General features: G+C 42.3%; 2 protein-coding genes across 2 annotated transcripts in view; one reads left to right on the forward strand and one right to left on the reverse strand.

The window, feature by feature from the left end:
* Nucleotides 1-11647, reverse strand: part of LOC124145974 (lysophosphatidic acid receptor 6-like) — a 33452-nt gene extending 21805 nt beyond the window's left edge. The window contains exon 1 of the mRNA XM_046515978.2: nucleotides 11517-11647. The gene's annotated coding sequence lies outside the window, so the exon portion shown is untranslated. The remainder of the gene's footprint in view (nucleotides 1-11516) is intronic.
* Nucleotides 1-25484, forward strand: part of LOC125377328 (variant surface antigen E-like) — an 86108-nt gene that overhangs the window by 10114 nt on the left and 50510 nt on the right. The window lies entirely within an intron of this gene.

Raw genomic sequence — 25484 nt, forward strand, 5'->3', positions numbered from 1 at the left:
GGTGTGATATATATATATACTTTAGTAGGTGATATAACTAGGGTATATAGTTGAAGGGGCACAGAGATAGTCGTGCCTCAATGTTGAGATAGAAGCACATAAATATCTAAAACAAAAGTCAAAACAATTATTATAAAAGAGGCAGGTAAGAGTAGGATAATAAGTATCATTGAGGTAGAAAAATTACAGTAAAACGGCAGAGGAAATCGTTCTGGACGCACAAAGCTACCCGAATGTATTGCAGCTTACATTGTCCAAACAAATTCGACAATGGGGAAACACTAAAAGACATGAATTACCTCACCTAATTGTTCCGGCAAGAAAGCAGTTTTAAGGATTGCCCAAAGTTCATAAAGGTAAACATATCCAACGATACAAATGCGGTGGTTAATCTAACGTGATGTATATGATACGGGTATCTTAGTTGTGTTTTGGGGGCGGTCGGGTAGCCTAGTGGTTAAAGCGTTCGCTCGCCATGCCGAAAACCCTGGTTCGATTCCCGACATGGGTACAATGTGTGAAGCCCATTTCTGGTGTCCACCGCCGTGATATTGCTGGAATATTGCTAAAGGCGGCGTAAAACCATACTCACTCACTCACTAGTTGTGTTTTGGACCTAAAGTGTGCAGTGTTTCGGCGACTGTTTTCAGCCTAGTAACGTTTTGATTTGATTTAAGTTTGTATTCTTTGGGTCAAATCCGATCTCCACGTGTATACTTTCTTTTGTCAATTTGGTAGGTTAGTTATATAAGAACTCAACACCAAGATGACCTAACGTATGACCTATCATAGCTGGCCAAGGCTGTACAACGCAACGATTGAGCAATCGTGTTGACATACTGATGAAATGATTTATTACTAAAGTGCATAGCTACATAGCAGATACAGTTGACTTATCGACAAGAGTCAACAAAGAAGAAGGCATACTCATCGTATTCCACCTGAAATTGCTCAGCTCAAACATATTATTTTCCTCACAATCCAGGTTTGCCCGGAGAGCGGAAGGTCCGGGGTTCGATCCCCGGCCGCGTCATACAAAAAGACGTTAAAAGATGGTACTTGTTGTTACCCTGTCTGGCGCTCGGCATTAAGGGGCTAAAACAAGGACTGGTCGGTTCGGAGTCAGTATACTGTGTCTGAGTGGGGTATTCATGTTAAACTGCGGCATTGTATCTCAGTGAGCTGGCACTATAAATCTGCACCAGTCCGGACTACTACAAGCAGCCATACATACACACGTGCATGCACGTCGCTATATAAGTGCAATAATCTTGGACGCGACGCCTCCACAACCCACATAATCCAGGATCAGACGCTGTTAACTATTGGCGACCGGAATAACAAGCTAATCCAAGTTGAAGGACGTTTGTGTGTGAAAGCGTGAAATATTGAAAAACAATAACTGTAGCCATTATTTAATTACATCCAAACAGAGTGTTATTAAGTGACTGTGACATTTGCAATATTTCCCTTCAAAGTTAAAGGTTTTGTTTCAAGGAAAGTACACGGCGAAGTGGGGCGCCTCAGAGGATTTGGCCACCTCTTCTTCCTCGAAATTACAGTAGGTGAGGTGAGGTGAAATGGGGTTTAACTTCGCGTCCAAGATTATTGCACATATATACGTGCATGTGTGTGTGTTTGTGGCTGCTTTTACTAGTCCAGACTGATGCCGATTTATAGTGCTAGCTCACTGAGATACCATGCCGCTGTGTAACATGAATACCCCACTCAGACACAGTAAACTGACTCCGAGCCGACCAGTCCTTGTTTTAGTCCCTTAATGCCGAGCGACAGACAGGGTAACAACAAGTACCATCTTTTAACGTCTTTTGGTATGACGCGGCCGGGGATCGAACCCCGGACCTTCCGCTCTCCGGACGGACGCTCTACCACTAGAGCACGGAGGCGGTCCCGAAATCACAGTAAACACGTCGGCTACTAAACTGGAAACAGAAATATTCTACAAACTGTTTCTCCGGTTTCATCTTGTCTCAAACCACAAGACGAGAAGCTTGCCTTATAACCATGGTAGGAGAATCTGTATGATAGTTTCAAATACAGAAACACGAGACGAAAGGCTTCAGATTTCTTTAACAACGTTCATATCACAACTCGCTGATACATGATGGGATCTCTTAATCGGGGGAGACAAACGGTCAATTACTCGTAATACGGACAAGTGAAGTACACAGCCAATACAAAAATAACTATTTCCCCTGTGTCTAACCACAGCCGCTTTTAACCTGATTTTAACGATCAAACAGAATATTGCAATACCGGAACAGAATATATAAAATTGCCACCAGTCTGGATGAAGTCAATATTACAAAAAGTAAACGACAGTGCACATATGAAGCAGATCTTGGGGGATGCTCGCTGTGACTCAACAACACCGACACCAGCGTATGGGGAGCTGACATATGCAGCCGGTGAAGATCCGGGTTAGAACTGATCTTCAGCAACCCACGCTTCTCGTAAGAGGCAGCTATAGCGAGATCGGGTGGCCAGACTCGCAAACAAGGTCAATAACACCTTCTGGCTACTCTCCATTATGGAGAGTTCTGTCTACTATGTAATCTATGTAAATCATATGTGAAGGGTGCAAAGAACAATATATCGGCAGACAGAATGTGAGACGGAGTGAAATTCCACAAACAAATAGAGGAGCCTTAAACAAAGTGCATTCCGCTAAGCGCCCACTTGGATAAGTGCGTTTCAGAAGAAGACATGAAATTTAAAATATACCCGTTTTATCGGTTGATGACTCGTTTCGAAAACGTAAAGACGAAATGCTTGATAACAGTCCGGAGATAACGTGTGAAAACGCGATGCGCCAGTCTGCCTATAGAAAGTTCGGTAAATCTATCATGTTAAAGGCGAGCGCGTTCATCTCCAAGGAGCCTCTTCAGGCCATACATTAAGGATAATGAACCATTTTGTAATTCCTGAGTGGCATTATTCGTTATGTATGGCCCGATGAGGCTTACTGGATCTGAACCCACGCGCAGGCTTAATTCTGCACAGCGACTGGCTTATACACCACACAAAGTACCAAAAGATATTCCGAAATTATTTTTTTTAGAAACAGAAATATCAGTAATGCTATTGTTTGTGATAAGTAGCTACAGACAGCTATAAGTTTGGAATATGGGGAGTTTGAAGAATTAACTCCATGTTTTTACAATCTAGGAAAACGAGTGATTGCCAACAAAAAGATAATAATGCATAACATTTTCGTAAAGTTGTATTATATTGTATTGTATAAAATCAGAAAATACCCTCGACCATCTTCCTCTTCTGCGTTGTATGGTAGGCTGTGTGTGATGTATGGTAGGTTGTACATAAAGTATGGTAGGCTGTACATAAAGTATGGTGGGCTGTGTGTGATGTATAGTTGGTTGTACATAAAGTATGGTAGGCTGTACATAAAGTATGGTGGGCTGTGTGTGATGTATGGTTGGTTGTACATAAAGTATGGTTGGTTGTACATAAAGTATGGTAGGCTGTACATAAAGTATGGTGGGCTGTGTGTGATGTATAGTTGGTTGTACATAAAGTATGGTAGGCTGTACATAAAGTATGGTGGGCTGTGTGTCATGTATGGTTGGTTGTACATAAAGTATGGTAGGTTGTACATAAAGTATGGTGGGCTGAACATAAAGTATGGTAGGTTGTACATAAAGTATGGTGGGCTGAACATAAAGTATGGTGGGCTGTACATAAAGTATGGCAGGCTGTACATAAAGTATGGATGGCTGTACATAAAGTATGGTGGGCTGTACATAAAGTATGGTGGGCTGTACATAAAGTATGGTGGGTTGTACATAAAATATGGTTGGTTGTACATAAAGTATGGTAGGCTGTACATAAAGTATGGTGGGCTGTGTGTGATGTATGGTAGGTTGTACATAAAGTATGGCAGGCTGTACATAAAGTATGGATGGCTGTACATAAAGTATGGTGGGCTGTACATAAAGTATGGTGGGCTGTACATAAAGTATGGTGGGTTGTACATAAAGTATGGCAGGCTGTACATAAAGTATGGATGGCTGTACATAAAGTATGGTGGGCTGTACATAAAGTATGATAGGTTGTACATAAAGTATGGTGGGCTGTACATAAAGTATGGTAGGTTGTACATAAAGTATGGTGGGCTGAACATAAAGTATGGTAGGTTGTACATAAAGTATGGTGGGCTGAACATAAAGTATGGTGGGCTGTTCATAAAGTATGGCAGGCTGTACATAAAGAATGGATGGCTGTACATAAAGTATGGCGGGCTGTACATAAAGTATGGTGGGCTGTACATAAAGTATGGTGGGTTGTACATAAAGTATGGTGGGCTGTGTGTGATGTATGGTTGGTTGTACATAAAGTATGGTTGGTTGTACATAAAGTATGGTAGGTCGTACATAAAGTATGGTGGGCTGTGTGTGATGTATAGTTGGTTGTACATAAAGTATGGTAGGCTGTACATAAAGTATGGTGGGCTGTGTGTCATGTATGGTTGGTTGTACATAAAGTATGGTAGGTTGTACATAAAGTATGGTGGGCTGAACATAAAGTAGGGTAGGATGTACATAAAGTAGGGTAGGATGTACATAAAGTAGGGTAGGATGTACATAAAGTAGGGTAGGATGTACATAAAGTAGGGCAGGATGTACATAAAGTAGGGTAGGATGTACATAAAGTAGGGTAGGATGTACATAAAGTAGGGTAGGATGTACATAAAGTAGGGTAGGATGTACATAAAGTAGGGCAGGATGTACATAAAGTAGGGTAGGATGTACATAAAGTAGGGTAGGATGTACATAAAGTAGGGTAGGATGTACATAAAGTAGGGTAGGATGTACATAAAGTAGGGTAGGATGTACATAAAGTAGGGCAGGATGTACATAAAGTAGGGTAGGATGTACATAAAGTAGGGTAGGATGTACATAAAGTAGGGCAGGATGTACATAAAGTAGGGTAGGATGTACATAAAGTAGGGTAGGATGTACATAAAGTAGGGTAGGATGTACATAAAGTAGGGCAGGATGTACATAAAGTAGGGTAGGATGTACATAAAGTAGGGTAGGATGTACATAAAGTAGGGCAGGATGTACATAAAGTAGGGTAGGATGTACATAAAGTAGGGTAGGATGTACATAAAGTAGGGTAGGATGTACATAAAGTAGGGTAGGATGTACATAAAGTAGGGCAGGATGTACATAAAGTAGGGTAGGATGTACATAAAGTAGGGTAGGATGTACATAAAGTAGGGTAGGATGTACATAAAGTAGGGCAGGATGTACATAAAGTAGGGTAGGATGTACATAAAGTAGGGTAGGATGTACATAAAGTAGGGTAGGATGTACATAAAGTAGGGTAGGATGTACATAAAGTAGGGTGAGATGTACATAAAGTATAGTGAGCTGTACATAAAGTATGCTTTGCTGTACATAAAGTATACTTGGCTGTACATAAAGTATGGTTGGCTGTACATAAAGTATGGCAGACTGCACATAAAGTATGGCAGACTGCACATAAAGTATGCTTGGCTGTACATAAAGTATGGCAGACTGCACATAAAGTATGCTTGGCTGTACATAATGTATGCTTGGCTGTACATAAAGTATTGTTGGCTGTACATTAAGTATGGTGGACTGTACATAAAGTATGCTTGGCTGTACATAAAGTATGTCAGGCTGTACATAAAGTATTGTTGGCTGTACTTAAAGTATGGTGGACTGTACATAAGGTATGGTTGGTTGTACATAAAGTATGGTAGGCTGTACATAAAGTATTGTGGGTTGTACATAAAATATGGTGGGCTGTTCATAAAGTATGGTAGGCTGTACATAAAGTATGGCAGGTTGTATATAAAGTATGGATTGCTGTACATAAAGTATGCTTGGCTGTACATAAAGTATGGCAGGCTGTTCATAAAGTATGCTTGGCTGTACATAAAGTATGGCAGACTGCACATAAAGTATGCTTGGCTGTACATAAAGTATGGCAGACTGCACATAAAGTATGCTTGGCTGTACATAAAGTATTGTTGGCTGTACATAAAGTATGGTGGACTGTACATAAAGTATGCTTGGCTGTACATAAAGTATGGTGGACTGTACATAAAGTATGCTTGGCTGTACATAAAGTATGTCAGGCTGTACATAAAGTATGGTAGGATGTACATAAAGTATTGTAGGGTTTCTAACTTACTGAGTTTATACCCACATGTTACAGCGCGCCTACACATGCACGTGTATGCATATGTATTTTATGTGTTTTTTTCCATCACCACCGATCTGCTCAATGCGCATGTAGGTGTTCTATCATCATTTTATTAACATCAATATGTACTCTAATTGCATTGGCGATACACAGCCATACCAAACACAATAGTAAACACCTAAATATGTTACCAGCGTCAATTGGTTAGGGTGGAGTAAAACCTTACCATAAATAACCTGCTACAATTCAATTCTGAAACAAATATGTAAATTGTCTCACACTGCGACCGCCCTTGTCCCGATCTTTCAGCTATACCACATAAAAAATATCTGATTTCATTCCTAAATGTCTGCCGCCGATGTTTCGTCCTTTAGTATGAAAATGAGGCAACCTAATATGCTACCAAGCAGTATGTGTCTGAATAATTTACCTTAAACATGTCTAATAAAAAAGTATTGCTTTTTTCTACCTTGGTTATTAGTTCCTATAATGAGTTCGCTACCTTATCTTAAATGCTTGCATATAATTGTTATCTTATCATGGTCTTTTGAAGCACCTAATTAATGCGAGAAAACGACGGTGATGGTTATTCATTATTTGACTTCACCGACTTGATTTGATCAAAGGCGAATATCGGATATCACATAATATTGAGCAAGATCCGGGAAGATCCGGGAAGAAAATAGGCCTTCAGTAACCCATGCTTGCTGTAAAAGGTGACTATGCTTGTCGTAAGAGGCGACTATAGGGATCGGGTGGTCAGGCTCGCTGACTTGGTTGATCCATGTCATGGATCCCAAATGCGTGGATCCATGCTCATGATATCAATCACTGGATTGTCTGGTCCTGTTTACAGACCGCCGTCATTATTTACAGACCGCCGTCATTATTTACAGACCGCCGTCATTATTTACAGACCACTCATAGAAAAAAACATTTATTTGTGGAGTCGAGTTACTATTCCCTATTTTGACTCGTGCCATATGTTCCCGTTTGAGTGAGGGAGTGAGTGAGTGAGTTGGGTTTAACGCCGCTTTTAACAGTATTCCAGTTATATCACGGCGTGTCAGCTTAATGTGGGAGGAAAGCCCGAAGTGATGCAGGTCTCAGGCGTTTACCACTTCGGTGAAACCCACGAGCACGGGTATGGTGCTGCCAAACCTAGAAACATAATCGGGGCGAACCAGGATTCGAATCCACAATCATAGGTTACCATTTGTCATTGGCATTCTACTTTTAGAGTATAAACGACTTATTGCGTAGCAAGCAATCTGTATATGTGCGCCATCTACCTCAATTGTCGCATGTGTCACTAAAGTGTGTCGGTGTACATTGCCTGAGAGGGGCATTTATACACAGTTACATTGTTCTGAAGCCTGTGTTGCTAACATTGCCTGAATGTGTGTTGGCTTTGCATGTGTTTGTGACAGGTAACATCGGTGGAGCAGGATAGGCTTACATTTTCGCTAATACCTGGGCCCACTTGCACAAAGCGATCTCAGCGGTAAGATGATCGTAACTCCCATGCTTTAACATTGGCTTACAATAGTCTTAGCGCTAAGATCGCTTTGTGCATGTGGGCCCTATCTTCATCACTATTTCATAGTGATTCAAAAACACGTGTTTATGAGGACCCGTGAAGATCCGGGGTAGAATAGGTCTTCAGCCACCCATGCTTGCCGTAAAAGGCGACTATGCTTGTCGTAAAAGGCGTCTAACGGGATCGGGCGGTCAGTCTCGCTGACTTGGTTGATGCATGTCATCGTATCCCAATTGTGTGGATCGATGCTCATGATGTCAATCACTGGATAGTCTGTTCCAGATTCGATTATTTACAGACCGCCGTCACGCAGGCGTGCTCAAGGGAGGCAACTTTGCCCTTAATACAAAAAAGCACTGTAATGTGGTTCTTACATTTCAATTTCACTCCTGATCAGTATCAATGAACTAGCAGTGAGGTGAGGTGAATTTGGGTTTAACGTCGCCTCCAAGATTATTGCACTTATATAGCGACGTGCATATACATGTGTGTGTGGCTGCTTGTACTAGTCCGGACCGATGCCGATTTATAGTGCTAGTCCACTGAGATACCTCGCCGCAGTTTAACATGAATATCCCACTCAGACACAGTATATTGACTCCGAGCCGCCCAGTCCTTGTTTTAGCCCCTTAATGCCGGGCGCCAGACAGGGTAACAACAAGTACCACCTTTTAACGTATTTTTGGTATGATGTGACCGGGGATCGAACCCCGGACCTTCCGCTCTCCGGGCGGACCCTCTACCATTAGACCACGGAGGCGGTCGATCATTAGTATAAACACCGAGTCAGTTAGCCTTGTATACAGGAAGCGTCAGCATTATCAATAAATATAAACGATGTGTCATGTGTCTATGAATCATAATCAGATCGTGATGATACCAGGTTTTAACGAAAAGGTGAGCGTATCCTCTCCCACCGGTGGCACCCATCACAAACACACGCTAAGGCGGGTCAATTGTTCACACACGGGAACAAACGGTACACGCTAAAATACATGTAGGGAATTGTATCTCACTCCAAACCCAGACAGAACAGGCTATGTTCGCCACACAGGCTTCAGAAGAATCTAGCTCTATAAAACCGCCCCCCGTCCACGCGAACCAAAACACATTAGTCACACAAAGTTCAATTAAGGTATATGTTACAGATATACTGATCACTTGCTATGTTTTGATTCCCCTGCAATCAATAAAAGGGGGCGGTTGAAGAGCTCCACTTACAAAAGGACATACGATACGAATGTCAATGACAAAGTTGCTGAACGAAAGCTCCTTGACGCCAACATCAAGTTCAAAATAAAGCGACATTCAATACCATTGCCAGCACGCAATAGTCACACAAATCGTGAAAAGATATATGAATTGGATAATGCACAGAATTGATTATACAGTAAACTACGGTTATAACGAACACGCTTATAACGAACTGACGGATATAACGAACTTACTTTGTGGTCTCGACTACTTGCTGTAGTCATGCTGTATATGTACTTATAACGAACTACGGTTATAACGAACTAAAATTAGTAGTCCCTTTTAGTTCGTTATAACCGTAGTTGAATGTATTTCAGTTTGTTAGCATGGAGAAAACAAATCGCCCTGTTTCAAAACATACATTCCAGGTAAATCGAACACCGCAACATGTTACAAAATGTCACATTAAAAGCTTCAACAGCAATATGCCATATTACCTATATACAATTTATTTCAACGATGCATATCACAACATCTGTGATAGCATTATTGCTTAAGGATGGGAAGCCTGAGCCAATCACAAATATTTAAGGGACAAAAATAAAACTAGTTCTGTACATACATAGAGTGCAATACCTGGTTACTTATACTATATTCGTAGGGACGATGGGTTAGCTTTAGACTAACATCTAGTCTCTGAAATGAACATATCGTACATAAAAAAACAGTTGTTCAGTTATCTTAATAAAAATATAATAAAAAGGAGCCCAGTGACTCTCTTCATTTTCAGAGTGATCTAGACTTGCCAAACATTATAGACTTGCATGGGCTGTATTTGATATATATATTTGTATCAGGGTCTGTAAGACAGACTAGGTTAGCCTAGCTAGTGGTTACATTTGTCGCTCGTCACGTCTAAGTTCCGAGTTCGATTCCCCATATGGGTACAACACGTGAATTCCATTTCTGGTGTCTCATGTGTTTGCTACGAACAGGGTAAATATATAACGTCCACGCCAGAGAAAACAGACTCCACTGAGCGTGAGAGGCAAAAACAACGTTGAAATTTATATGAAATGATCAGTGAAAATCAGTGATGATACCAGGTGTTCGCATGAAGGGTAGGCGTACCTTGTCCTATAGGTAGCACCCACGCAGGTTTCAAGTAAGTTTGTTTGTTTGTTTGTTTGTTTGTTGTTTAACTGCGCCCTCAGCAATATTCCAGCTATGTGACGGCGGTCTGTAAATGATCGAAACTGGACCAGACAATCCAGTGATTGACATCAAAAGCATCGATCCATCCAATTGGGAAACGATGACATGCATCAACCAAGTCATCAATCCCGTTAGTCGCCTCTTACAAGCATGGTCGCCTATTACGGCAAGTATTGGTTGCTGAAGACCTGTTCTAACCCGGATCTTCACGCGTCCAAAAAGGAATTAAACAATAACTAACTGAACATAACTACAGTAAAGAACGACCTGTAAACACAATGTGTTAGGAACGCGAAGTGATGCTTGTCGTAGACGCTTAACATTTCAATGTTTGTTTGTTTGTTTGTTGTTGTACGCTGCACTCAGCAATATTCCAGCTATATGACAGCGGTCTGTAAATAATCGAGTCTGGACCAGACAATCCAGTAATTGACATCATGAGCATCGATCCACGCAAGTCAACCAAGTCAACCAAGGCAGCGAGCCTGACCAACCCAACCCGTTAGTCGCCTTTTACGACAAGCATAGTCGCCTTTTATGGCAAGCATTGGTTGCTGAAGACCTATTCTACCCCGGATCTTCACCCCGGATCTAACATTTAATGAAACCACCAAGCACGGTGACAAACCAAGGAATATAGTTCAATAAATCAGTGGATCCTGGTAACCAAGGGACGTAAATCTCCATAAGGAACTAAAGCATAAATGATGAATCATGAAGTAACTGAACAAAGGTTTGTTTCTCATAGAAAGTGGCCGGATTGCGCGGTGTTCGAAGTATCAGGGTTCCACTGCTTACAGAAGACTAATTTCCTTACGAACAAATATTTGCAAACTGTTTACAAAGATGAATAAAACGTTGACAGCTTCCTTAAACATATAACGGGCAGTTGTTGGGACTGACGTTCAATATGCTTGGATACAAATTTGTTAAATTGGTGTCATCATTGTCAGGGATCCATACGTATAGTTTCCATCACAATTTTGCCCAATGTTTCGTCGGATAATCGAGATTGTTTTTTCTCTGGCTTTGACGTTTCATATTTGCAATTCAAAACTGTTAATTTTTTTCAAAATTAACAATTGATGAATTTAATTTATAAAACACACGTTGCTACCATTGTGCTACTTCACAAATAATATAATGTTTAATATCCCGTCATCAAAATCACAAATATCAGCACAATATTGCATATTTGAAAGTGTTAAAGGAAAGTTATGAGCATCGCAGATATTCCATGATTCACAGCCGGGCAGCTCGGAAACGTCCACAAATGAATTATTTCATGCAGCCGTTTAAATAGTAGAAAAGCAAATATTGAATAAAATGGCAATATAAAATGTATACCTACCAGATCATCCCAAAAGAAACTGGCTATCAATGTACATGATCCACTTTGAGAAGCGAGTATCGATCTGAACAAGGAACAAGCTCGCACGTCGAGGACAAGGCTCTTCTCGTGGCTGCGAGAGTTGCCTCGTGTGGTTGGACGGCTGAGGGCTCGCTAGTGTTACACGCGGATCGCGGACTCAACCTTGTACGGAGTTACATGCACGTGCCTTGCAGCCAAACGAATGTGATTAACGCAAAATGTTGTGAAAAAAACATACTGTCTGTTATCAATGCGATAGATATATGGTTTAGCTGATTATAGGTGCTGATGGGTTTATTGGTGTGGATGGCGGTTAATAACGTTTGAGTAATACAACACATGTGTGAAGCACTGTATGACGTAAGGACATAATTGATATATATATATATATATATATATATATATATATATATATATATATATATATATATATATATATATGACTAATGTTTTCATTGGAGCTTCACTGAATCTCAAAAGAAACAATGTCATACAACTCGAAGCTCCGTTTATAAATTCAGTAGAATCGTTTGTATATTTTATAACGGAAGTAAATTAATTGTAGCTTTTGTTTAGTTGAACTGTAGAATAGATTAAGAGTATTAAATAAAATTGTCAATGACAAAGTGTTAAGGGCTAGAAATACAAGCCACACAAGTGCAAACATTAATTTTGTATCTTAATGTTTTGAAAACTGTGGAAATGTTTTTTTTGCGATTATCACATGCCATGAAGTCGGTGCGGCGTTAGAGGCCCATTGCCAGCAGGCCCCGCCGTCCACGGTGCTGACGTGCACGGGGCGATGGAGAAACACACGCGAATGCTTTGAGAGCCAAAACACAGTGCCCCCCAGGACACGAGACTAATTAGGGTTGAATTGAATTTTCTATTGCTTCTCTAGAGGCCCCGAGGCAGGGTGCCGTACAACTCCTTGTCACCCATCCTGTAGATGGGCATCCTGCTGGGTCGGATAGCTCTGGGCTACTGTCTGGGTTCAAGCCTGATGCGAGAAAGGAACAGGTTTTGCTGGTTTGTCTTGCAGGCTGGTAAGGAATTGTGTTCAGATAGACCTCCGGGGCATTCACAAATGTCAACCTCAAAAGACAGAAGAGTATTTTAAGGACAATCTTGTGTTCTATATCGGTGACCATTACGGCCGGGCTGCGATCTGACGCTGTGCGTCAGAGTGGTGTATTTATGTGCATACCTACATGCACAGAGTACCAACGCCCCCTGTTGGAGAAAAGGGATAAGTTACTCTTTACGACAACAAATGACGTAACAAATTCGCCCAGTTCGCAAAGGTGACCTAGTTTTTAGATTTGACGGATGTTAATCCCGTCAAACAGGATCCCAGATCCCCAGTGTATCAAGACCCGTGCACATCAAGACAGGTAGCACAGATACACTCGCTTGATATGTCAGCCAAGGGTGTATCAAGGGAAACGGAAGAGTTCATTTTCTTACAGGGACTGTACAGTTTGTTTGTTTGTTTGTTGTTTAATGCCGAACTCAGCAATATTCCTGCTACATGACGGCGGTCTGTACATAATCAAGTCTGGGCTAGACAATCCAGTGATTGCCATCATGAGCATCGATCCGCACAATTGGGATCGATGACATGCTTTAGCAAAGTCAGCCATCCTGACCATCCGATCCCGTTAGTCGCCTCTTATGACAAGCATAGTCGCCGTTTGCGGAAAGTATGTGTTGCTTAAGACCTATTCTACCCCGGATCTTCACGAGTCCTGTAAAGCATGAAACAGATTTGCACGTGCCTTTGGAAAGCAAGATTGTCGTTTGTAATATCATGTAATTAACGCATTTATGCATTTATTAGTAAACACCTCGTCAAAACACTTTTGATGTAATAAAGGCATCAACACTCATGTTGAACAGTCCATACAGAATACGTGGCTATGAGGTGGCCTAGTGGTTAAAGCGTTCGCTTGTAACGCCGAAGAACGGGACGATTCCCCACATGGATGCAATATGTGAAGCGCATTGAATGGTGTCCCCCGCCTTATGTACTGGATATATATTGCTAAAAGCGGCGTAAAACAATACTCACTCACCCCCCCTACGTGATACCTAGTCACCATCCTAGTCACCTCAGTGTCACGTCTCCTGCAATCCCCGTAATTACCGACCGCCTCCGTGGTCTAATGGTAGAGCGTCCGCCCGGAGAGCCGAAGGTCCGGGGTTCGATCTCCGGCCGCGTCATACCAAAAGACGTTAAAAGATGGTACTTGTTGTTACCCAGTCTGGCGCTCGGCATTAGGGGCTAAAACAAGGACTGGTCGACTCGGAGTCAGTATACTGTGTCTGAGTGGGGTATTCATGTTAAACTGCGGCATGGTATCTCAGTGAGCAAGCACTATAAATTGGATTCAGTCCGGACTAGTACAAGCAGCAACACAAACACACACGCGTGCATGCACATCGCTTTATAAGTGCAATAATCTTGGACGCGACGTTAAACCCCATTTCACTTGACCTCACCTCACCTCACCCCCGTTTACCGCCGTCATATAGTTGGAATACAAGCAAACAAACAAACAAACAAATTTTTTCCAACTGACGATATTGGTGCCACTTCAAAACTATCCCCTGCAGTTTCAATAAACACTAAAACACGTGTAGTCAATCAGCGGCTCGCAGCCAACAGCTGGGACTGGTCGCAGGACGGGAACACAATCTTTTTTAAGCTGTGTTTGTTTTGTGACTGAAACATACCATATTGATCGTGTATGTCTGGCACAGACCCAGACCGTTACATCTTCTAGATGGAATTCCGACAAAAACAAAGAATTTGTTGCACTGTCTGCCGAATCAGGGGTGCAGTTCTGTACCTGTTTCCGAGATTCCTCCAGACCACCATACAGTGTTGTCTATCACATAAAGAATAGACCCGTGAAGATCCGGGTTAGAATAGGTCTTCAGCAACCCATGCTTGCCGTATAAGGCGACTATGCTTGTCGTAAGAGGCGACTAACGGGATCGGGTGGTCAGGCTCGCTGATTTGGTTGATGCATGTCATCGATCCCAATTGCGTGGATCGATGCTTATGATGTCAATCACTGGATTGTCTGGTCCAGACTCTATTATTTAAAGACCGCTGTGGTATAGCTGGAATATCGCTGAGTGTGGCGTTAAACAACAAAGAAAACAAAACAAAACAAAACAAAACATAGTGAATATCTCAAGAAAGCCAGGTAATCATTCATTTACGCGTGTATTAATTCCCTCATGCTTTACAACGCTCTCGAAAACATGTTTTATACCCGTCTTATATACATCTTCTAGATGGAATTCCGACAAAAACAAAGAATTTGTTGCACTGTCTGCCGAATCAGGGGTGCAGTTCCGTACCTGTTTCCGAGAATCATCCAGATCACATAAAGATTAGACCAGTGACGATTCCGGGGTAGAATAGGTCTTCAGCAACCCATACTTGCCGTAAAAGGCGACTATGCTTGTCGTAAAAGGCGACTCACGGGATCGGGTGGTCAGGCTCGCTGACTTGGTTGATACATGTCATCGATCCCAATTGCGTGGATCGATGCTCATGATGTCAATCACTGGATTGTCTGGTCCAGACTCGATTATTTTACAGACCGCCGTCATATAGCTGGAATATTGCTGAGTGCTGCGTTAAACAACAAACAAAGAACAAAGAAAAAGAAAGAACAAGCACTCCATCGACGACCAGGGTGCATTCTAATCGCATTTGGATAACCCTTTGGCTTATATTATCCAAGCTGCAGTTAGGTGCCACGTCACCATCTCATCCCACCGGGTACCCATCCGCGGCTGGATGATCAGAGGTAACTCAACATATTCACTTGTTTGCGAGACATGCCATGTTTCAGAACCTGTGATTCTGTGTGGGACCGAAGCCCTTGAAATAATCAGGCATCAAACTCAACGAGTGCGGACATCCATCCACCTACTCTCCGCCGTCAGCACAGCTGAACCCGATGTGTTACTTATAACGCCATGCTCAGTACCAATCCTCATCACAAAACAAACCAGTGTGAGACATCTGCCATGTTTTGGGAGCCAAATAAATTTTTTTACTATGTTCTCTGCTTCCTAGCATTTATTCACCAGGGCCCCGTTCCGCAAAGCGATCTTAGCGCTAAGATGTTGTAACTGCCATACTTTAACACAGAATTACGATACTCGTAGCGCTAAAATTGCTTTGTGGAACGGTGCTCTGGGGAAGGTAGTATATACTCCGAAACGTTGTGTTTCTCATAATGATAAAAGAAGTTGACATCCATACATTCTCTTTCTTAACTATCATTTCCTTTCTGCGGCTTGGTGTGCAGAAAAGTACTTCAGCAGCTGTCAGCATCTTTCGGTGAATTAAAGCGCCCATGCCTTAGGGGTATATAATTCGTGTTGCTAACTGTCAAAAAAGAAATTCTATCTTTTTTTATGGGAGCAGACCTGGGACGAACCTGAGGCATTTTACAAGTGTTGGCAACATTGGACATAGAAATTGCGAAACAGTTTTGCGAGAACGGTTGAGGTATCATTTTCCGTGTCTGGCTTGGAGATTCTGTGTCTTGGATTCAGTTTCTCGGAAACTTGACTTTCCCTCATTTTAACGCTGTGTGGGACATCTGACTGCAAATCATACGACATGACAATGTGATGTGTCCAGACAAACGCTATACGAACCGAACGTCTAATATACCAGAGCAGCTTAGCTTCCCTTTGAAAGAGGGCTATTACTCCAGGGAACGGGCTGATGGATTGCCACGGAAGACTATCACTGAGAAAGTTAATTCTTTGCTGTAAAAAAATGACATTGAACAATGTGAAGGCAATTTTCTTTTTACCCATAGGACAGTTACGCCACTGTACGAGGCTCAGTCAACTTAGGTGCCACAATTCGCTGCGCGGATTACTTAGGCGAGACAAAATCCTCATTCTTGATCGTCACGAATCATAACGCTACCTAAATAATACCTCGGACAAATAATGAGTAACCACATTGCATAACTTCACTTGTAAACATGGCGTCAGATCCTGTCGTATGACGGCTGGTTTTGGAGACAGATTCTTTTTTGTTTAACGGAAATTAAGTATTCACTTTGATTTGAAGACAAAACAGAGGTTCAAGAATGCCGTCAGGCTGTGTTGAGAGATCGCAACGAGTAAATGAGTGTGTTGGGTTTAACGCCGTTTTTTTCCAGTTATATCACGGCGCGTCAGTTTAATGTGGGAGGAAAGCCAGGTCACACACATTTACCACGTTGATGCAACCCTCGATCACGGGTATGGTGCTGACAAACCTAGAAACATAATCGGGACGAACCGCGATTCGAACCCACAATCATAGGTTACTGGCGCGTCCAAGGGATGCAACTCTGCACAGCGAATTGCTGCGCCATTAACGACTGGGCCAAATGTGCCCCCAGATCGTTATCTGCACGAAAACAATATGGATTCCGACCAGTGCTGACCCAGGTGTTATTGAAGCGAGTGACAAAATCCTATGATCGTGGGTTCGAATCCCATATTTGCCCCGGTGATATAATTTGGTTTCTCAGCACCACACCCGTGCTGAATAGTTTTACTGTTAGTCAATGAAACCGACACGACGTGCGGTAAGTGAAATACTGTTCACATCGACGTTGAACCAAAGTTCCTTATCATAAGCTTACATTAGCTTTGGTTGGTTATGATCCAGGAATGAATTAAAAGACTATTAACAGTATTTATGCATTTAAATACAGAAAAAGACATCGAGACAGAAAAAAACAATGATAGACTCGTTGATGTTAATAACACTTGATTATTAAATTTATTGATAACCTTGGCAAAAAAATGTATAAGCTTGGAAAATGGATCGAAGTACAAATGTAGTAGGCTGAAAAAAGTCGCCGAAACAGTTCAAACTTTAGGTCAAAAACACAACTGTGATACCTGTATCATATACATCATCATCGAATAACCATTTCTTGTTTGTTTCAGTTTAAGCCACCATCAAACATAGGTGTATCCTTTCTTTTGCCCGGTAGTGTATTTATAGATGGCATGCTGTACAGTATATATCTGAACACGTGAAAGTGATATCTCACAGGCGGGAACTGACACGTGTCACTGGAACTTTTCAGTCTGTGAAACTAAGGTCGTGACGACCAGTACAGAAACAATAAATAGAGCAGTTATCTCCCTTGTCAAATAACTCTTCACCTCATCTTGTGCCCCGACAATGTTGGCATGTTCACTCGTGGCTGTGCATGAAAATATCAACTTTGTCAGATCACCTGCTGAGAAAGCCACGTTATGTGACAAGAAAAGAATATAGCCTTTTTCCGGGTGATATTGATAACGGTGCACACTTCAGTGGCTAGTTTCACGTCGCCTGGAGTACGTGGTGCGCATGCGATGCATCACGGCATGTCAGATAAGCGTGGAAGGAGAGAGGTTGGAGGGAAGTATCACACCTTGGTGAAATTCAGGAACACGTGTGTGATGCTGGTAGAGTAAGCATCATTTCCCAAGATAATCTGACCATTCGAACCGCTAATTCAAAAATACGGAAATGTTTCTTGGGCGCGTCACTTGAAATATTGCCCGAAAGAAACTTTTGTTGCCAACATACAAAATGTCATATCAAGCTTCTCTGTTGTCCATAAAATGACATGCTTGACAACTGACGTTGTAATAAATTGTTGGGGGATAATATACAATGGTCCTGCCTCATCACATTAAAATGAAATAAGTTCCTCCTCCCTCAAGGAGTGGGGACTGGTTGGTTCGGAGTCAGAATACTGTGTCTGAGTGGAGTATCCATGTTTAAACTGTGGCATTATATCTCAGTAGGATAGCATTGTAGACGGTTTAGTACAAGCAGACACACACACACACGCACACACACACACACACACACACACACACACACACACACACACACACACACACACACACACACACACACACACACGTGCACACACACACATACTCACATCAACATACACAAACACCACGCATAAACACATACATATGCATAGATACATACACACAAGCACTCACGCATAAATACGTAAACACATACACGCATAAACACAAAAACACACACGCGCATAAATACTTAAACACACGCATAAACACACACTTTAAGCACTTAAACAGACACACACTAAACGCACACGGGCACATAAACACCCACATACACGCATAAACAAACACATTAAGCACTTAAACATACACGCACTAAACGCACACACACATTAAGCACTTAAACATACACACACTAAACGCACACGCACACACGTGCGTATAAACACACATGCGCTCATAAACACACACACACACACACACACACACACACACACACACACACACATACTGTCGAATAATTTACAGGTTAGTTCCTAAGCCGACATTCACTTACTGGCCAAGCAGAAAGTGCAATACTTTTGAACGCTAATGCGACCTTTAAACCCATTTCACTTCACCTAATATCTTAACTGGTGATGTCATGAGATATTCTACTACTAAAATAAAAAAGGAGTGTCCTGACGAGGGAGCGTTGTCTCTGTACTGGAGCCAGTCAGTGGAGCCAGTCAGTGGAACCAGTCAGTGGAGCAGGCCGAAACACGACTCCGGCGCCGGGAAAACTAAGTGAGACCATAAGTACTTTGGGGTGATGTTCATCAGAGCCTGAACTAATGATACCATTAGTCAGCTAAATGTTGCCAGGTCAGTTTACACAAACTGCCATGGATGTTTATACTGGATGCTCTACCTGCTGGTCCATTGGCCACATAACGTGACAGAGGGTGTTATGTTGGAGTGAGTGAGTGCGTGAGTATGGATTTTACGTCGCTTTTAGCAATATGCCATCAATATCACGGCAGGGGACACCAGAAATTGGCTTCACCCATTTACTCATGTCGGGAATCGAACCCGGGTCTTCGGCGTGACGAGCGAACGCTTTAATCACAAGGCTACTCGACCGCCTCGAGTTATGTCGGAGGAATTATGAAAATATGGGTATGTACCCTTTCACTCTTTTTCTTTCCCCACAGCTACTGAGTAGAATAAATCTCCCTCTTTTCATTGTTGTTGTTATTATTTTTGTTGTTGTTGTGATTAAGTCGACTGCAGTTTCGTGGAATTATTGAAATTTAAATAATTTACAATGGCAAATGCTTCGAACGTTTTAAAAAAAAACAACCTAAGAGTGAGCGAGTATGTGAGTTATTACCACATGTGGAATCGATCCCGGGCCTTACGCATGACGCGTCAATGCTTCCACACCTGGGCTGTTTTCACATGAATAGTGAAGGTTAAAAAAGATCGTTAATCAACAAGGCTAGCGAGAATCCAACGAAGTATCTTTCTACTCGTATTCTTCACCCATCATAACAATCATTTACTAGAACTCTAAGACGTCGAATCTGGAATTCGAAACCACCATCATCGGATCCTGACACACTTAAAGGAGACAACTCCAGAATGAGCTTTGCCCTAGACCACGTCGTAGAGACCAGTAAATAAAACCCATAGGAGCAGGGACATTGGTGAAATAAGTTCAGTAATTTTTGTTTGCAAAGAGGTCCATATCGTGATTTCTTATAATGGCAGATGGCAGCTATTGTTTCTGACGTTACAAAACGATTAATGTTTCAACAACATACATTTGTCCAAAATACATTTAACGGGAACGGATAATATGAAATTCATCGAAGCTCGTATAAGGGTTATTCTCCAAAGAGGTCATACTGATAAAATAAGTCTGAACTATTACTACCGCGGCACAAACCAACATTCACGCAGTCCGTTGAGACGGCTCCTCGTAAGCGTGTACGCCTGACTTTAATTCCAAGAACGGAAGTGTAGGTAACGCGAAAGTAGGCATTTTGAGAGAGTGAGTATGGTTTTCGCCACTTTTAGCAATATTCCAGCAATATCACGGCGGGGGACATCAGACATGCCTTTCACACATTGTACCCATGAAGGGGATCGAACCTGGGTCTTCGTCGTGAAGAGCGAACGCTTAAACCACTAGGCTACCCCAACGCCACTGTAGGCATTTTGAGCGATGAATGTTTTAGAATTTTACGGGAAATCTGTCCCTAGAAGAATGATTGAGTGAAAAAATGTCATGCTGTTAATATGTAGTCAGGTCACAATACTTTTATCAAATTTCAAATCATAATTCAGCCTCAAAATTATTTGCACGGTGTTCCCTTTTAATTATATATGTAATGAATTTCTTCACCGAGATTTCTTAATAAATGTATTTATCTCTTCCTTACTCCATTTACAAAGCGCCGGCTAGATTTCAAGTTGTGAAACGTGGTCTTTAGGGAGAAATTTGAGTTAAAAGCGTGCAGTGTGGAAATCACGACCAGGCGTTCCGAGAGTAGTGTCCCCTTACAAGTGTCCAAGCAAGCTCCTCACAGCGATATCCCTTTTGCGGAGCTCTCTGTGCTATCGCTGCCACCATTGAAAGCTCCCTACTGCTGTGATAGGTGGCTACAACCATGCTTGGAGTTGAACTAGTTACGTTACTCCATTTTGGGTTAGAGGAAAATTTCAAGATTCTTGGAACGGCCGCTTCCACACTGACAGCAGCGATGTTACCGAGACTGTAAAGAAGGTGTCACGCGCTGGGAAAGAGCTAAGTGTCCGCTTACTAATTCCCCTAAACGTCACCCCCGACATATGGATGCACTGCCTGAATGAAGCCTGGCGTCAATTCCCCCCCCCCCCCATCCAACCCCCAACTTTCTGCACATAAATTTGGATCCCTAAAAAGGTGTTAAAAATGGGTTGTGTTTTGAACCTAAAGACGCAGTATTTCGGCGACTGTTTGCTTCAGCCTGATAACGTTTTGATAACGTTTATAATAATCTGGTCAAATCCATTTTTTAAGTGTACACTTTCTTTTGCCAGGCATTGTATAACATCCATTTACCTGTGTGGATTGACACTATACAATAGTATCATCTTAGGGTTGGTTACAGTGTTTCAGCGTTCTGATTGAAAGTATTTCTGACACTGTCTTTGTCTATTGTCCAACTGAGTTACACTGGGTGGAGATATTGATGGCAATATGTCCAGCCGTATTTCCCTGAATCATTGTTCATGGGCCAAACCGTTAAGCCTCTGTCCAATCTAACTATTGTTGGTCTACAACACAAATCCTTTCTCCATTTACACATTTCAATAGTTGGACCGTGTGGTGATTTCTATTGTGAATAGGTCCCCAGAAGATCATGCTTCTTGTACATAAAAGCGACAAAACTATTTTCATAATCATAAATAAATCTCTGCTTAAAGCAGATTCGGTTTTGCGATTCCGACTATATCACGAGCAATCTTTAATGAATCACTATCAAACATATATGATACCAGGTGTTCGCGAAAAAGTGAGCGTATCCTGCCCCACCGAGGGCACCCATCACAAACACATGCAAAGGTAACTGTTCAACTGCGAATCGGGAACGTATGGTAAAGTCAAAATAGGTACTTGCATCGGACATAATCTTTTGCCACTTTTGCGTCAAATCCTCCATATGTCTACCATGACAAAATTGAAAGCTTTATTTTGGCGGGGCGATCGGGTGGTTAAAGCATTCGCTCGTCACGCCGAAGACCCGGGTTCGATTCCCGACATTGGTACAATGTGTGAAGCCCATTTCTGGTGTCCCCCGCCGTGATATTGCTGGAATATTGCTAAAAGCGGCGTAAAACCATTCTCACTCACGCACTCACTTTATTTTGGCCTTGAATGTTGTATCCCTGATGGGTGTGTGAGTTAAATTAACGCCGCATTGGCCTTATTTCAGCCATATTGCGACGCAACCCTGATGAAACAACTTTTGATAAATGTTAGGTGAAATGGGGGTAAACGTCGCATTCAAGATTATTTCACTTGTATAGCGACGTGTGTGTGTGTGTGTGTGTGTGTGTGTGTGTGTCTGCGTGTAGTAGTCAGGACTGATGCCGATTTAATAGTGGTAACGTCGCGTCCAAGATCATTGCACTTATATAGCGATGTGCATGCACGCGTGTGTGTTTGTGTGTGGCTGCTTGTACTAGTCCGGACTGATGCCGATTTATAGTGCTAGCCCACTGAGATACTATGCCGCAGTTTAACATGAATACCCAACTCAGACACAGTATACTGACTCCGAGACGACCAGTCCTTGTTTTAGCCCCTTAATGCCGAGCGCCAGGCAGAGTAACAATAAGTACCATCTTTTAACGTCTTTTGGTATGACGCGGCGGGGGATCGAACCTGGGACCTTCTGCTCTCCGGGCGGACGCTCTACCTCCTTATGAGCAAGCTCCGTACCTATACGACACGGCTACACTGAGATCCCCTGATGACATTGATCTTTGCTCATTCATTTAGTCACAGGTTTGACAAGACCGGGTTATTTGCAGGCTGGTGTTACATAGCTTTAATATTACTGACCGTGGCATAAAACAGCATTCACTCACTTGGTTACACAATCAGTGGCTTAGCATATACAATAATATTATTTATAGATGTATTGATGAAACCCTTTTGTCAACTTATCACATGTGCAGTTCGTCTCCATTTGGAGGATCTTGCACTATGACTAACAAGGGCCATAACTCTGTAACGTGTTAATTCTCGATATCTGTTTTCAACCTTGATGACACATTCATCACGGATCTATTGATATGCCATCTGTATGGAATTCCGAGAAGGTGTGTCCCCATTGGCGGTACTCTGCTCCATACAAGAGCCATAACTGTGCACAATATAATTTGTATAAGATTGGTTTTGAAATTGAGCACCATTTTTATGCCAATATGATGTGTACAAAATTTCGTCCGTAATGTTTTTCGGAAAAAAACATCCTCCATTGAAGTTGGGCACATAAAGCCCAAGCCTAAATCTAACCTGACGGGAGCAGGGGAGGGGGGTTAATAAGGATAACTGCGGAGTCAGAGCTTTATGGCACGCCCAGGGCACGCGACTGTTCTGGTATTGGGAATGGATATGCTTCAACGTGCGCCAGAGAGATTTAGTTATTTGTTAGTCGTCTCTTTTGTCATGTTTCGGGATGCAGATGTCAGGAGATGACCGCCTGATTCAATACCCGCATTCTGGTCTGCTACATACAGCCTGATGTCATTAATTGTTATATCACTTCTTCTCCATCCACCATCAACTGTTATTTCCTCTAGAGTCGGGCGGTCGGGTAGCCTAGTGGTTAAAGCGTTTGCTCGTAACGCCGAAGACCCGGGTCCGATTCCCGACATGGGTACAGTGTATGGTGATATTGCTGGAATATTGCTAAAAGCGGCGTAAAACCATACTCATTCACTCACTCACTCCATTAACTGCAGTACCACTTTCCTCTAGAGCCTCCATCAATCGTTATATCGCTTTCCTCAAGAGCCTCCATCAATCGTTATACCACTTTCCTCTAGCGCCTCCATCAATTGTTATCCCACCTTCCTCTAGAGCCTCCATCAATTGTTATGCCACATTTCTCTAGCGCCTCCATCAATTGTTATTCCACCTTCCTCTAGAGCCTCCATCAATTGTTATTCCACCTTCCTCTAGCGCCTCCATCAATTGTTATTCCACCTTCCCCTAGAGCCTCCATCAATTGTTATGCCACATTTCTCTAGCGCCTCCATCAATTGTTTTACCACAGTCCTTTCGAGCTTTTATCAATTGTCATTCCACCTTCCTCTGCATCAATTGTTATTATATAACTTTTTTTCTCTAGAGCCTCCATCAATTGGTTTAACACTGTCATCAAGAGCCTGCATCAATTATTATTCCACTGTCCACTAGACCCTGCATGGTTGTCTGTTCTTCTGAGGGGCGGTCGGGTAGCCTAGTGGTTAAAGCATTCGCTCGTCACGCCGAAGACCCGGGTTCGATTCCCGACATGGGTACAATGTGTGAAGCCCATTTCTGGTGTCCCCCGCCGTGATATTGCTGGAATATTGCTAAAAGCGGCGTAAAACCATACTCAGTCAGTCAGTCAGTCTGTTCTTCTGAGCGGGAACATCCCTGATTTAGATGACACTAGCTGATACGAGGTATAACGCCACAAACTAATATCTTAACTACCGTTCAATAATCGGACGTGTATATTCACAGATACATGCGCGGATGTCTCTCACATTAAAAAGAATTATTTTTGTTAAATCATCTAAATAAATGTTAGAATAATTGGTAGCTGAAATCGTAATTGCCCAATATCATATATAATAGATAAATGCCAAGGACATCTTGATGACTTAAATAATACTTAATATGTGCTTGTTTGTTTGTTTGTTTGTTGTTTAATGCCGCACTCAACAATATCCCAGCTATATGACGGCGGTCTGTAAATAAAGGAGCCGGAAGCAGAGAATCCAGAGATTGATATCAAGAACAATGAGCTACGCAATTGGGATCGATGACATGCATCCACCAAGTCAGCGAGCCAGACCACCCGATCCCGTTAGTCGCCTCTTACGACAAGCACAGTCGCCTTTTACGGCAAGCATGGTTGCTGTAGACCTAGTCTACACCGGATCTTCACGGGTCATAAGTGTTTGTGATACCTTGTATGGAAGTAATGTGTTAAAATGCTATAATATTCTATAGACAGATTAAAATGCTACACTGATTGGCAAACTTGAAACATACCTTTCCCCTGGGTAGAGGAGAGTTCCGTCCTTGGGGGTAAGCCCTGGTCTGCTCGCTCACGCCGGGTGGGGGCTGATCCTGTAGTCAGGAGTCGATGCGCTGAAGAAAAGAACACTCACGTGAGCAAGTATCGACTAAAATGAAACCATTGGCTAGCCTCCGAACTGATTTCGCAAAGGACGTTTCTCTTCGAAAACGCAAGGTGAGAAGGGAACCAGTTAAATTAAGACTACTTCGCTGTCCGTGTTTAATTGAACAATCGAGGCCCACAATGGTAACTGGATGTG

Source organism: Haliotis rufescens, unplaced genomic scaffold, assembly GCF_023055435.1.
Source record: "Haliotis rufescens isolate VD_foot unplaced genomic scaffold, xgHalRufe1.0.p SCAF_9, whole genome shotgun sequence".
NCBI lineage: Eukaryota > Metazoa > Mollusca > Gastropoda > Lepetellida > Haliotidae > Haliotis > Haliotis rufescens.